The following is a 16,492-nucleotide window of genomic DNA, read 5'->3' as shown; positions in this document are numbered from 1 at the left end:
TTGACCATGTCAGAGAGTCACATCACGAATCACACCATCAGTCCGTCTTTCACCTCCAAAGTGTGGAACACTATCTACAGCATGAATTGCAACAAGCACATGTACAGGAAAGATATGAAACATACTACACAATGCATAGCAATCAATGTCCACATTAATCATGACACACCCCATCTAGCAAAAGCTGAACAGTGGACAATGACACCTAAATCATTCCCACTAGGGGTGTCAACACAAGTCACACAGCACCAGACATGCCACAGATATGACAGTCCAAAGCCCTTGTGTAAAATTCTGTAACGCCGAACCATCCTTGCGAGCCCATGGATAAGGGAGGCAGGAGTGGCATATGTGAATCAAGGACCCCAAGCAGTAAACACATACACAAGACAACCATGAAGGGCCCAGCTGGAACAGACAGTGGATGCCTTCAAAAGCCACAAAGCACCGCACCGTCACATGAAAGCACAATAGACTAGCAATTTTAAACTAACTAAACGATTAGCTAATTACACTAACTATGGAAAACCTAAATTACCTATTTAAACTAACTATCAAACAGAAACTTAACTAACTAAACTAAAAGAAAAATCAAAAATGGCCACATACGACCCGGGGGGGAGGGGAGGCACCCAGGAGGGGGGAGGTACAGGGTGCTGCTCAACATCCACATGCGATGATGCTGAGCCAAAAAAAAAATCCTCCATGGGCTCAACGCCTGCACAGCACGACCTATGTGGGAGATAGATGGTCGTCCGAGTCTGGCTCATCCTGGAAAGGAGGACGTGGCACAGTAGCCTGGCCACGCCTAGCCGCAGCTTGCCCCTCGTCGGCAGCAAGTCTGCCGGATGGGGAGCCTGGTTCTGTGTGGCGATGTGACGTAGGTCTGCATGCAGAACCTCACGTGATACACGTGCTTCCTCTTGCAAGGTAGCACGTGTAACACGGAGTTCCTCCTGCAAGGCCTGGCTGGACAACCGCTGCACCTCCCGGCAAGCCTGTAGCTCAGCCGAGATGGTACGCTCAAGCTGTGCAAACCTCTCCTCTGCCTGCTGCCTCTGGGACATCATAAGGACGCCCAGAGTGGATCTGAGGGAAGCATACTCCTCCCTCAGGGCATCCATGTGCGCCTCTGCGTGAGCAGCAATTGCTTGACGCAGAGACGACATTTCAGCCTGGCGTGCCCTGTCTGAGGCCGCCATGCCCAGCCTGAGCGAGCGGGCCGTGGACCGTGCCGCCTGCTGCTGGAGAAGCACCTGCCTAGCAGGGGGGAGCACAGATCGGAACACACGCTCCATGCTCTCAGCGATGTTCTCCATTGCTGCCCCCTGCCATTCGGAATTGGCAGTCATGTCTTGCTCCCACTCAGTATACAGCGGTTGCGCGCGGCGACCGCGTTGCCGGGCTTGACCCCTGCGGGACCCAAGGACCGGGGGTCCTCGCTGTGTTGGCACCGCCTGCGGCTGCATGACTACATGCCCCCGTCGACGTGATGTCCCAGGCACATCAGTGACTGGTGTGGAGGGTGACCCTGCGTCCCGATCCACCACGGGCGGAGGAACCAAGACTGTCTGATCCCTCAGTGCAGGTGTCGCAGACAGAGGAGTGTCCACATCAGAATCACTCACCCCTGACACATGGACTTGATGCTCATCCAACTCAACATGGACGTCAGAGTCGTCATCAATGCTGGACTCATAGGCAGCCAGAGACAAGATGGACTGCAGCACTTGGGGGTTTTCGTTGCCTACCACCCCACGACCCCCACTAGTGCCGGGTTGATGTGGTGTTACCAACCCTGTGTCTGGCATGACAACACCATCCTCCGCCTCCATTGCGTCATCACCTGAAAAATAGAGAGAAAAAGGTCACTACACATGTCAGAAGCACACGACACACACACACACCGACAGCAAAGGCATCCGGCAGACATGTGACACACAACATATGACCTGGCATGCAGGCTGGGTCTACTTTGAATAGCTTATGTGATCAGACCTGTTGAAAGGTGGCAGTTTCCATGGAAGTGGGTCTATGCAGTGCAGAAAATGTGTACGCCACTCACTACCTACATGTACAAGCACTACATGGTGTGTGCCAGGAAATGTGAAGGCAGTGCAATGTCAAAATTCAGACATCACGTGCATTGTGCATTCAATGTGTACCATGTCTAGAAGCCCTCCACCCCAGTACCAAAGCAGGGATGCCTAGCATGGTATCAAAGGAGCCAGGTCCGACCCAGCGACCCCAGAGGCAGGCATCATTTCCCCCAGGGGAGTGCCAGCGGGCCCAAGCTGGGGCCCTTTGGACGCAATCCTGGCGCCTTAGGCGCCAGGCTCATGTTGGACCTCTGTCCTGGCGCCTTAGGCACCAGGCTCATAAAGCTAGACATGTGTTAAAATGTTTTAATGTGCACTTACCTGATGCAGACCATGCTGCCACATGTCGGGCCCTCTTGAGGCCTGAATGGAACTACTTTCCACCCGGGTGTGGTCGGGGAAGGATACATACCTGATCGGAGGAAGGATACATACTTGGGACTTCTTCCAAAGTTATTTAAACCACACCCGATCAGCAACTCACGCTTCGCGTTGTTCTGCTCCTCGCAGCTGGACGCTCACCGTGTCAGCTCCTGCATCTGGACTTCAGCCACGCCTGTCAGCATCCTGGGTCACCTGCAAAGGGAGACAAGAGACCTACCAGCTAATCTGCACCACGGAGACATCACCGACGATCCTGAAAGGGAAGACATCATTTTTAAAAGCATTTCGTTACGATCGCTGCAGCGCTCCATTTCACTCACCTTTCCTGGGTTCCTCCATCTTCAGCAGCGATCATCCGGATACACAGCCACTTCCCAGAGCCTAGAGAAAAAGACAAGAATAAGAGGTGAGAGAAGGAAGGGAATAGGAAAAGCTCAGTTTCCTTCTAAGACTTACCTGTTGGGTCATTCCCATTTCATTTCGGGTCTTGCTGCTTCCAAGCAGGACCCCGGCCCCTATGGGGAAAAAAGACAAAGACATTAGATGAGTGAATGCAAAAACATTACCTGAGCGCTCATCTATGACTTACCAGATCTTTACTGGAACTGTTCGTTTCACTTCGGGTCGGCGCCATATCTCTGGCATTCCGAACCCCGGCCCCTATGGGGAAAAGATATCAACATCAGCGCTTTATTGCAAGGAGTTTCCAAAGGAATCTTCATTCATCACCTGAAAAAAGACAATGAACATTATTATTTAAAGCTTGAACTTTTGAACTTGCAACAGAACTTTTACAGCGCCTTACCAGTATAATCAAGCTTACCTGAACTCCCATCCAACCTCAATCCAGTGAAGTAACTGGGTTCAACGCGCCCCTGCGTCAGAAGCAGGATGGAGAGCTCGTCCTTTCAGACCCTAAGGTGAGACTTCACGGGGAATCGTGGAAGGGTATCATGGAGGGTTGGAAAAGAGTGGGAGGCTTGAGCATAACTCAGTCAGTAGGTAATACTCCCTTTTCACGCACAGGGAAATATTCTTGCGAGCCAGAGAAGCCAGAGTAGAGGGCCCTTCCTGTCCATCTTCAGAGTCCTGAAGCCAGACCTGCGCCTCCGTGGGAATCAGGTGAGCGTTACAGAACGCGAAGCCTACCCACAATTTCCCACCCGGGCGCTATGGAGACTTCCGAGACTGACCGGCTGGCCCAGCTTTTGGGGGAATTATGGGCAGAGGTGCACTCAGCCCCCCAGGAGACTAACGCTCTCAAAAGAGAACTGATCTTATCTAAGGAAAGAACTGATGACCTAGCCAAAAGGTTATTACAGGCCCAGGCAGGGCACACTCCTTTACCTAATTCCGGAGACATTTCCACATCAATGGGTTTGAGTAACCCGGTACAAATTAATCTACCTGGACACATGCCTTTGGCCCCGCCTGAACGTTTTGCGGGGGATCCCAAGAAATATGCCGTCTTTATGAACCAATGCAGACCCGGAGCCTTCCCTAACGACCAGACCAAGGTAGCCTTTATACTATCTTACCTCAGTGGCAGTGCTGCCGATTGGTCTATTCCATTGGTAAATCAGGATGACCCCATTCTCCAGAATTTTCAGGGCTTCCAGGCCAGCATGGAAAGATTGTTCGCTCGACACTCTCAAGGACAGGCCTTTGATAACAAACTGCTATCCTTACGACAAGGTAATCAGGATCTTCTGTCCTACATAGCCACCTTTAACAGACTGGTTGTGGAAACTGGATGGCCAGAAAGCAAAAGGATCACATTGTTTCATCGAGGCCTGCGCGGAGAGCTTAAGGATGTTCTAGCTCAGATAGTAAACCCACCCCAGGTCTGCGCAGACTACATTGACTTGGTGGTTCAACTTGATCACAGACTTCAAAATAGAAAAGCAGATCGGTTCAAGTATGAAAACCGAGCACCGATCCAAACCCACGCTACCTCCAAGAGTACCGACGTATCTGAACCTATGCAAATCGGTGGTGTTTAAGGACCATTAACGCAGAAAGAACGAGAGAGAAGGCGGCAAATGCAACTTTGTCTGTATTGCGGGACTTCCGGTCACTTTTTTCGAAAATGTCCAGTTAAACCACTTAAGAAGGTTGTTGGAGCTACTGATAGCAAATTAGTGACACCTGATTCGGGAAACGACCTAGCCCGGCAAGCGTAGGGGTCAGCTTGCCGAGCTTGAAAACTAACTCTTTGACCTCGCATTTCGTCATGCCAATGGTGCTCGTGGACCCAAAACAGCCTCAGCAGTTGCATGCTATAAAAGCATACATCGACAGTGGAGCTATTGGAAATTACATAGACCGTGAATTGGCTTCCAGGATTAAGCTTCCTCTCCTCCCGAAAGTAACCCAAGATGTCATTACTACAGTAGATGGAACCGAAATAGCCTCAGGGCCTGTAACGCATTCCACTGTTGAAGTGACACTGGTGGGCCAGGATGGACATCGGGAAGCAATCGTGTTTGATGTGATCAAGGCCCCACAATTTCAAGTAATTCTTGGAATTCCTTGGTTAGAAACACATAATCCCAGAATTGACTGGCGAGCAAAGAAGATAATTTTTCCTGATTGTGAACCAACTTGTTATCCAAGAAATCCAGCTATGGGTCTAGCCACAGCAACTTCTACCCCTGTACAGCTACCGTCAGAATACCAAGAATTCCAAGACGTTTTTCAGAAAGAACAGGCTAACATGTTACCTCCCCATCGGTCTTATGATTGCCAGATCAATCTGGTACCCAATGCTCAACTACCTTGTAGTAGGATTTATGCTCTTACGGAACCTGAGAACCTGCATTTGCATCAGTATTTAGATCAGTACCTAGCCAATGGTTTTATTCGCCAGTCCAAGTCTCCTGTCTCTTCAGCTCTGTTCTTCGTGCCAAAAAAAGAAGGCGACTTTAGAACGTGTATAGACTATCGCGCCCTAAATCAAATAACGGTTAAGAATCGTTATCCTCTGCCCTTGATCCCTGAGTTTATAGACCAGGTGAAAGACGCTTGTGTGTACACCAAGTGAGATCTCCGAGGAGCTTATCACCTGGTGCGCATAAAAAAAGGCGACGAATGGAAGACTGCATTCCGCACCAAATTTGGGCTCTTCGAATATCAGGTTTGCCCTTCGGTTTGTGCAATGCACCTGCCGCCTTTCAGTACTTTATGAATGATGTTCTTCGGGAACTTATCGATGTCTGCGTCATTGTTTACGTTGACGACATCCTGGTGTACTCTTCTTCAGAATCTGATCACAGAAAACATGTTAGGGCAGTTCTTGAGAAACTGCGCCAGCACAGCTATTTGCAAAACTCGAAAAATGCGTTTTTCATACCACAGAAGTTGAGTTTCTCAGATTCATCCTGACACCTCAAGGAGTCCGAATGGACTCGCGAAAGGTGGACGCCATCCTCAAATGGCCATCTCCAAGCTCGGTGAAGGGAGTTCAGAGCATGCTCGGCTTTGCCAATTTCTCTCGAAGATTCATCCCGGAATTTTCCCGAACAGTCCAACCCATCACCGCTCTCCTAAAGAAAAACAAACACTTCGAATGGACTCTTGAGGCCGAACAAGCCTTCCAGGACCTGAAAACCAAATTCACCTCTGCACCTGTATTGAAGCACCCGCTCCCAGATCTCCCGTACATAGTGGAAACCGATGCTTCCAGTTCGGCCATGGGAGCTGTCCTGTCGCAAAGAGACCCAAAAACTAACCAACTACACCCAGTGGCCTTTTGGTCCAGAAAATGTTCTCCTCCTGAAATCAACTACGCAATTACCGATAAAGAGTTACTGGCCATCAAATCTGCTTTCAAGGCTTGGCGTCACTACCTTCTCGGGGCAAGACACACCATCACCGTAATTACGGACCACAGAAACTTACAGTATTTAAAGACGGCCAAAGCTCAATCTTCACGACAACTCCGATGGGCTCTATTCTTTGCGGAATTTGATTTTGTAATTACCTGTCGCCCTGGCTGCAAGAATGGAAAAGCAGACGCCTTATCCCGGATTGGCATGGAAGAACCTAATTCGAGCTTAGAACCTGTGCCCATCATACCTGAGCAAAGAATCTTAGGCTTAACTTCATTGCAATCTATTGAGGATATTCAAACGCAAGTAAAACAACTTCTAGACTCTTCAACCTTACTGGAATGGAGTCAAAAGGGTCCTCATTACACCGTTAAGGATGACTTACCCTACTTCCAGGAGCGGTTGTTTCTGCCAAGTAAAGAATTGCAAGAACTTGTTATTGCCCATCATCATGAATCTTTAATGGAAGGACACCCTGGTATCGCTAAAACGGAGGAAAAAATCAAACACCACTTCTGGTGGCCTTCTTGGAGAAAAGACATAAAGTCTTTTGTACTGTCTTGTGGAATTTGCGCCCAAAACAAGGCTCAAAAGAAAAGGCCAGCCGGCCTACTTCAACCCTTGGATATTCCTCCGGCGCCATGGCACACCCTGTCAATGGACTTTATAACAGATCTGCCTCCTTGTGCTGGTTACAACACAATCATTGTAATTGTGGACCTATTCTCCAAAATGGCCCACTTTATCCATTTAAAGGGTTTGCCTTCAGCTTCCACCTTGGCCAAGGAATTCCTGGAGAATATAGTTCGCATACATGGTTTCCCTTCCATATTAGTCTCGGATCGTGGAAGTCAATTTATCTCACATTTTTGGAAAACGTGTTGCCAACTAGCACAAATAGATGTGCGGTTATCCACCAGCCACCACCCCCAGACCGACGGACAAACCGAGAGAACCAATCAGACTCTCGAGCAATATCTTCGGTGCATGTTACACCAATCCGAGTTAAATTGGAAAGACATCCTTTGGATCGCAGAATATGCATACAACAATTCAGTGTATTCAGGAACCGGACAAACCCCCTTTTATACTTTGTATGGTCACCATCCTCGGACCTCTGACCTAGATCCACCTCTGACCCTGGAAATGCTCGCAGTAAATCATCTGCATTCCACAATAACCCGAGCCTTCAAAGAAGCGGCAACTCATTTACAGCAAGCCAAGAAAAAGTATAAAGAAAACGCTGATTTGCACCGAAGTAAAACTCCTCTTTACCAAGTAGGAGACCAGGTATGGCTAGCAACTAAACATTTACCCCTCAAGGGCCCGCAAACCTTCAATCCCAGATTCATAGGACCTTATCCCATCAAAGCTATAATCAACCCAGTGACCTTTAAACTGGATCTACCGTCCAACATGCGTATTCATCCAGTTTTTCATGCATCACTTTTGAAGCCAGTACAACCAGGAACCCGATTGTCCAAGCCTCCAGATCCAGTTCAAATTGAAGGGGAATTAGAATTCGAAGTTAAAGACATTTTAGACTCCAAGGTGGTTAAGTCGAAACTCTTCTATCTTGTTGACTGTAAGGGATATGGACCTCAAGAGAGATCGTGGGAGCCTAGTGACCATGTCCACGCACCTCGATTAGTACAAAGGTTTCACCGGAGATTTCCGAACAAGCCCAAACCCCCGGAGGGAAGAACCTTGGGAGGGGCCTTGAGGGGGGGTACTGTCATGATGCCTACCTCCAAGGAGCCAGGTCCGACCCATCGACCCCAGAGGCAGGCATCATTTCCCCCAGGGGAGTGCCAGCGGGCCCAAGCTGGGGCCCTATGGACGCAACCTGGCGCCTTAGGCGCCAGGCTCATGTTGGACCTCTGTCCTGGCGCCTTAGGCGCCAGGCTCATAAAGCTAGACATGTGTTAAAATGTTTTAATGTGCACTTACCTGATGCAGACCATGCTGCCACATCCAGGCCCTCTTGAGGCCTGAATGGAACTACTTTACCTGTGGGACTACTTTCCACCTGGGTGTGGTCGGGGAAGGATACATACCTGATCGGAGGAAGGATACATACTTGGGACTTCTTCCAAAGCTATTTAAACCACACCCGATCAGCAACTCACGCTTCGCGTTGTTCTGCTCCTCGCAGCTGGACGCTCACCGTGTCAGCTCCTGCATTTGGACTTCAGCCACGCCTGTCAGCATCCTGGGTCACCTGCAAAGGGAGACAAGAGACCTACCAGCTAATCTGCACCACGGAGACATCACCGATGATCCTGAAAGGGAAGACATCATTTTTAAAAGCATTTCGTTACGATCGCTGCAGCGCTGCATTTCACTCACCTTTCCTGGGTTCCTCCATCTTCAGCAGCGATCATCCGGATACACAGCCACTTCCCAGAGCCTAGAGAAAAAGACAAGAATAAGAGGTGAGAGAAGGAAGGGAATAGGAAAAGCTCAGTTTCCTTCTAAGACTTACCTGTTGGGTCATTCCCATTTCATTTCCGGTCTTGCTGCTTCCAAGCAGGACCCCGGCCCCTATGGGGAAAAAAGACAAAGACATTAGATGAGCGAATGCAAAAACATTACCTGAGCGCTCATCTATGACTTACCAGATCTTTACTGGAACTGCACGTTTCACTTCGGGTCGGCGCCATATCTCTGGCATTCCGAACCCCGGCCCCTATGGGGAAAAGATATCAACATCAGCGCTTTATTGCAAGGAGTTTCCAAAGGAATCTTCATTCATCACCTGAAAAAAGACAATGAACATTATTATTTAAAGCTTGAACTTTTGAACTTGCAACAGAACTTTTACAGCGCCTTACCAGTATAATCAAGCTTACCTGAACTCCCATCCAACCTCAATCCAGTGAAGTAACTGGGTTCAACGCGCCCCTGCGTCAGAAGCAGAATGGAGAGCTCGTCCTTTCAGACCCTAAGGTGAGACTTCACGAGGAATCGAGGAAGGGTATCGTGGAGGGTTGGAAGAGAGTGGGATGCTTGAGCATAACTCAGTCAGTAGGTAATACTCCCTTTTCACGCACAGGGAAATATTCCTGCGAGCCAGAGAAGCCAGAGTAGAGGGCCCTTCCTGTCCATCTTCAGAGTCCCGAAGCCAGACCTGTGCCTCCGTGGGAATCAGGTGAGCGTTACACAGGCAGTGTTGACTGGCATCAACAGCTTAATGTGATTCAAATTACAACACTGCAAATGATGCTGGGACAGTGGGCAGGACACATGATAAAAACCCCGGAGGCCGCCCACGTGTGAAGAAGACACAAGAGTTGGACAGAGTCATTGGCCATTGAACAGGCTGAGGCCTGTGAGCCACACAGATTGTCAGGGCCTAAACATGTGTGCAACGCAGGACTGAGCCACAGTTGACATGGGGAGGCCGATGAGATGGCAGGCAATGTATGTAACCAAGGACTCATATTACAGTGATCATCCAGTCAAGGACACATAGGGGCATGCGTGCAATGCACATGGAGCATGAATGGGCACTCATGTCCCTGCGGGACATCTGATCCATGCACAGTACAAGTGAGATACCCTGCATCGAGTACTAAGGCTGTACCACACAACATATGTCTGGCAGTTTCTACGCTGGACGTTAGCATCTACACAGGACACATGAACAAGAAACTACACATTGGCAAGATTGGAGCAGACCAGTGCAAAGGTGGAACTGGAGTGCAGAGTGGCGGAGGAGGGGCAAGGGAGCATGCCACATGGAGTCCTGCATGCAGGCAGAGGAGACATGCATGACGGTAGCATTGCATTACTTACACATCAGAACCATGTACACGTCACATGTAGCAGCAATCATGCACAACACATCCCACAAGTGAAACACACACGTCCTCAACAAACACGCATCAACACTCACTAGACTGGGCATCAAAGTCCAGCATCTTTCCCACTCCTTCGACCAATTCAGGTGGTATGAACTCCGCAACGAGAGCCTCATGCGGAGTGAGTTCTTCCTCCTCTGGTGCAGGCCCACCGCCAGTCACCAGAGTCAAGTTGTAATTTGAGGCACGCTTGGCCTTAGTGCTGCGCTTGATGTCATTCCAACGCTTTTTGCACTCCTGCGCCGTGCGCACCTCATGGCCGAATGAACTGACATGTTCCGCAACATGCTTCCAGTGGGTGTCACGTTAGGCAGCCGTAGTCTGACTATTGGCACCCACTAGCATGTCACGGCTGTGGCCCCGCACATAGTCCACGAGGAAGTCCAGTTCCTGCTTACAGAAAGGCTTCTTCCTCGACGTGCAGGAGGTCGTGGCTGTGTGTGGGGTCCAAGCTTGTGCTGCAGGTGCAACCTTCCTCCTCTTGGACTGTGGCGCAGACCCTGGCTGGCTAATGCCGCCCTGACCAGTATGGCCAGTGGGTTCGGTGGATTGAGCCAAGGGAGTGGCAGGTGGAGGGATGACCAAAGGCCTGACTTGTGTCAGTGGCAGCTGGGTGCCCACTAATGGACCCTGCGCAGCAACATCAGCTGTGGCAGGGTCATTGACCGCAACGGTCCTGGTTGGCAGACTCACAACCGGGGTGCTGTTGGGTGCATCTGCCCCTGCACTTGCCAACACCCGGCTGTTCGGGGCAGCAGATGACATGACTGCCCCAGGGACACGTGTCTTGGTCTGAGCAGCCCAGCCTGCCCCTATGGTTTCCCCCCTGGCCTGTTGGAGATCTACCAAGGGCTCTTCAAGTGCCAACGCAGCCTGTGCTGGCAGACCCTGAGCCTGGGTGGCGGTGTCCACAGCTGCACCTGCAGCTACCACTACCCTTGGGCGCGTGGCAGTCGATGGAACGGACTGCCGGGTCATATGGGTGCCAGTGCCAGATGCAGGAGCTGCATCCCCCGGAACCACAGGGGGTGGTGGCATGGCTGCACCGACACATGGCACAGCATTGTGCTCAAGTGGCGCACCCCTGCCTCTTCCCCCTCTGTGGCTGCCCTGGACACCCTGGAGTCCCCCTACTCCCTGGTCACCACAGCCACGTCCCCGACTACGCCCGCCACGAGGAGTACGCCCAGCTGAGGCGCCCCTCACCTTTGGTGGCCTCCCAACCATGGCACAGATGTAGTAGTGCTGGCACAGATGGAGTGGTGCCAATGGGAGGTGTACACCACAATTGACCTGGGCAATTGGGGTGAAGGGGGTGGGAAGCAAGATGTTAACAGCCCCCCTGCACCTGCAAGGCTGTATGTGACCCCGGTGATGTGGTGACGGGTCACGCAATGCTCAGGCACCCCAAAACTGCAATAAAACCGTGCACGCAACCCTGCAGCCTACGTGCGTGGATTCAACCTCCCGCAGTACGCGGTGGCACCCAGTTACACGAATAACGCGTACGCGTGGGACACGTAGGCTACTATGACATCGAAAATGGGTGCGATACACAGGGGCACCCGCAGTGGGAAAAATAGCGTGTGCGACTCACCGTCTGACTAGCGTGATGCAGAAAAACACGCGTAGCCAATACCCCCGCCAAAAGAAGAGATATGTCCTTGATAGCTGTGAAGTTGTGATGCCGCGCAAAACAACAGGAAGCAGCAACTCACGTCGGTCTCCACGAAAGGCACGTACAGCGAACTGCTGGGCCCGCTCACCTTTAACCCATGCTGAGGGAAAAGCACGCGCGCGTCACGTCACTTACGCGCATGGGCCCTTTCCTCGTATTACACGCGGACGTGCAGTTTTTCACGCGCGCTTACGCGCATGGGCCCTTTCCTCGTATTGCAGGCGGACGTGCAGTTTTCCACGCGTGCTTATGCGCATGGGCCCTTTCCTCGTATTACACGCAGACGTGCAGTTTTTCACGTGCGCTGAAATGCCCGTGCACGTCTGTACGCGTCACGTCACAGGGGCGCTTGCGCTTGAGGGGCCTTCGGTCCAATGAAAATGCGTATGCGTGCAGACGCGCTTACGCGCTAAGGGCCTTTCCTCGAATTACACGCTGACATGCAGATTTTTCACGTGCCAAATCACTCCGTATCAAGCTGGCCACGCGTAAGCACACGGAAGACCACGCTCCTGCCCAGAAGGCCGAACTACTGCCCCCCAGAGCCCCGAGCACGCTCCCACCTGCCATCTGCTGCTGCCTGACTGCCTGCTGTCCACGTGCCCTGCCATTTGCTGCCTGCACATCAGCCAGGGGTGCTGTTGCTGTGACCACCCCTGCTGGAACCGAAGACTCCCGACTGGGATTCCATCGCTCCACAGCCCAGCCCCAGGACCCAGTTGCCCACCCACTCCTGCCTCTGGGGTTGTCATGTCGGGGCAAACACCATCTGGGACCACTGACAACCCCCGGCCAGAGAGGCAGAGGGGCACCAGCTTCAGTGCCACCGAAGTTGGTGTCCTGGTGGAGCAAGTCCGGGGGCAGTATGATGCCCTCTTCAGAAGTTCCTGCGCCGACAAGGAAGGACGGACTCGGATCTGGACTGACATCGTGACTGCCATCAACGCGGAGGGGGTGGCAGTCCGCGACTTACAACATGTCAAGAAGCGCTGGGAGGACTTCAGGTCCAGGACCCTGAACAAGGCCCGGCGCCTCTTGAAGGCAGCGGATGCCAAGGGGCGCCGGGGCCACTTGTCGGAAGAACAGATGAGGGTCCTGGAACGCATATCCCCAGCGCTCCACGTCCAGGTCCTTGAGAGGCAGACCCGTCAGGAGTCGAGCGGTGAGTGTACATGCATTCTGATTGTGAGCAGTGCGTGTGGTGATTATTCAGTAGTGTGCAGGTTGCACATCTGTTTGTATGGGGTCGAGTATGGGTGGGGGTGTACAGGGCCATGGGGCTGACACATGCGAGGGCTGGAATGTGTGAGACATGGATGGTGCTTGTGTGTGTAGGCTTGCATGCCAAATGCAGTTGTGTGGGCACACATGTTTGGATGAATGTGTATGTAAGTAGACATGTCCGTGATGTCACGCATGTAGGTTGTTTTTGGCTGCATGTATCAGCTCTGTGTACATGTGCATGTGTGTGTATTTGACAAGGGTGCAACAGTGATGCAACATGGATGATTGTGACAGCGGTATGTGGAAGCCTGATTGGCAGATGTGACATGGATGCCCGTCTGAACACTGCGACACTTGGCAGAGGTGTACACATGCATGCAAGTGTGGTGGTGTGTGTACATGTGTGGTGCACTTCCTGTGTTGCATGTGATGTCTGGCTCACCTTTGGCTGCTCATGATGTTGTATGTGTATGGATGGTGGTGGCAGTTGCGATATGGCTGTGGTATGGCTCATGTGTGCGAGTTGTAATGACATGTGTGTTGGGGATTGTGATGACATGTCTGAGGTTTGCCAATGCCACTCATGTACAACTGTCATGTGTGTATGTGTCCATTGTACAGTGCCCTGATGCCTGTGTTTTGTTTCTCCCTGTCTGCAGCGTCAACTGATGAAGAGGGCGGAGAAGGTGCTGTGGAGCACAGCGGCGGGGATCTCACCGCCAGCCGGAGACGCAAGGCCCGGCTCCCCTCCCATGTTGTGATCTTGTCGGGGAGTGAGGAGTCCGGTGCCGCGTCCCAGGCCGCAGCTGCCGGGGGGAGGTCCAAGAGGCGGAGGTTGGAGTTGGACTCCTCGGCAGCAGAAGGGGCAGCTGGGACCCCACAGGGCCCAACAGGGGAAGATGGCACGGAGTCATCCAGGTTGGTGGGGGGTTTGGTGGAGGAGGAGGCCGTGCAAGCACCAGAGACGGGGTCTGGAGGTGGGGATCCTACTGGTGCTAGTGGTGCAGTGCAGGACCAGGGACAGGAGGCAGCACAGGCCGCCGCGGAGGTGCCTGTGTGCAATCCTGTCCCTGATCCTGTCCCTGCATCATCTTGCACCAGCAGGGATGCCTACGTCCAGACCCTTTCTCAGGCAGGGGATGAGCTCACGTCAACTGGCCTTCCTCTGCCTGCGGACATGGCTATCCAGGTCTGGGTTGAGCCTGTCCTGGCTGGTGTGGCGTTGCGTCAACGGGCCATGCGAGGTGACCTGCAGTCTTTTCATGAAGAGACTGCACGTCATCTCGAATGGCTCGTTGACCACGTCAGCCTGCTGGGACAGGTCACCCAGGCCGGATTCCTCCGTCTGATGGGGCTTGCTATGACCCCCTCCTCAACTGGACCCCCTACGTGCCAGTCGTCCTCTGTGCCATCTTCCCACCCATCAGTCACCTGGGTGCCCTGTGGAGCTGCCTCTGACGGTGCGGCCAGGCTGGTGGAGGACGCATCCCTGCCACAGTCGGGAGTCGGACGTCCAGCAGGGGTGGCCACATCTACGACTGCACCCCAGCCAGTGGAGGATGTGCAGGCAGCAGGAGGCAGTGCACGTGCAGAGGCACAGCAGCAGCAGCAACGTGGTGGGAGCCATGAAGGCTCGGGGCCTTCAACATCGGAGGGGCAGGCATCGGCCGGAGGGCAGGAGGACCCAGGACAGAGAGTGTCTTCCGTGTGGCAGTGGTTGGGCCACGCCATAGATGCGGAGCGGCAGCGGGCGGAAGAGGCACGGCTCACAATGGTCAGGGCGGAGAACTCCATGCGGAGGGCCCTGGGGCGGGCCGAGTGTCTCGAGGTAATCCGCAGGGGTTTGGAGGTGGAGACATCGATGTCCCTGCGGACCCTTGGGGCCATGGAGGAGGACCGCCTCCGGGACATTGAGGGGGAGTTCGATGATGCCCTGGCCCGGGACATCCACAAGTGAGCGGTGAAACTAGCCCGCTGCCCTTGTACATAGTTATGTAGGTATTGTTAGGTTTCATTTTTGTTTTGATTTTATTTGGACCTTTCGGACATTGGCCACATTTTTGTATATAGTTTATTTTATTAGTTAGTGTAGTTAGATAGGTTTCCTTTCTTTTGTTGGGATAATGGACCCTGGCTTGTTCCCATGTACATAGTTCACTGTTGGATTGTATTTTTTTTCACTTTTTAACCATGGAGCAATGGCTTTCTTTTTTATTTCCCATTGTATTTTGTTTTGTGGACATTGACTTTGGACAACATTACTTTGGAATTTTATTTTTGGTTTTGCTTTTTTTCACGGACATGCTTTTTTAATTTCTGGGGGGTAGGGGTGCTGGGGAACATGAGTTGGACATGGGTGGGGGCCTGCTGGCAGGTGCCCCACAGTGCTGGGGGTGGGGGTGGTGGGAGACATGAGATGGACATGGGTGGGGGCCTGGTGGAGGCTGCCCCTGCACTGCTGAGGGGTGGGGGTGCTGGGAGACATGGGTGGGGGCCTGGTGGTGGGTGCCCCTGGTGGCTGGGGGGTGGGGGTGCTGGGAGACATGGGTGGGGGCCTGGTGGAGGCAGCCCCTGGTGACTGGGGGGGGTGGGGGTGATGGGAGACATGGGTGGGAGCCTGGTGGAGGCTGCCCCTGCACTGCTGGGGGGTGGGGGTGCTGGGAGACATGGGTGGGGGCCTGGTGGTGGGTGCCCCACAGTGCTGGGGGGTGGGGGTGGTGGGAGATATGGGTGGGGGCATGGTGGAGGCTGCCCCTGCACTGCTGGGGGGTGGGGGTGCTGGGAGACATGGGTGGGGGCCTGGTGGAGGCTGCCCCTGGTGGCTGGGAGGTGTGGGTGCTGGGAGACATGGGTGGGGGCCTGGTGGAGGCTGCCCCTGGTGGCTGGAGGGTGGGGGTGCTGGGAGACATGGGTGGGGCCTGGTGGAGGCTGCCCCTGGTGACTGGGGGTGGGGGTAGTGGGAGACATGGGTGGGGGCCTGGTGGTGGGTGCCCCTGGTGGCTGGGGGTGGGGGTGCTGGGAGACATGGGTGGGGGCCTGGTGGTGTGTGCCCCTGCACTGCTGGGGGGTGGGAGTGCTGGGAGACATGGGTGGGGGCCTGGTGGTGGGTGCCCCACCGTGCTGGGGGTGGGGGTGGTAGGAGACATGGGTGGAGGCCTGGTGGAGGCCACCTCTGGTGGCTGGGGGGTGGGGGTGGTGGGAGACATGGGTGGGGGCCTGGTGGAGGCTGCCCCACAGTGCTGGGGGGTGGGGGTGCTGGGAGACATGGGTGGGGGCCTGGTGGTGGGTGCCCCACAGTGCTGGGGGGTTGGGGTGGTGGGGAACATGAGTTTGACATGGGTGGGGGCCTGCTGGCAGGTGCCCCACAGTGCTGGGGGGTGTGGGTGCTGGGAAACATGAGTTGGACATGGGTGG

Source organism: Ambystoma mexicanum, chromosome 5p (genome assembly GCF_040938575.1).
Source record: "Ambystoma mexicanum isolate Mex_15411 chromosome 5p, UKY_AmexF1_1, whole genome shotgun sequence".
NCBI classification, from domain to species: Eukaryota; Metazoa; Chordata; class Amphibia; order Caudata; family Ambystomatidae; genus Ambystoma; species Ambystoma mexicanum.
The sequence above is the reverse complement of the archived record's forward strand: the minus strand, read 5'-3'. Positions refer to the sequence as shown.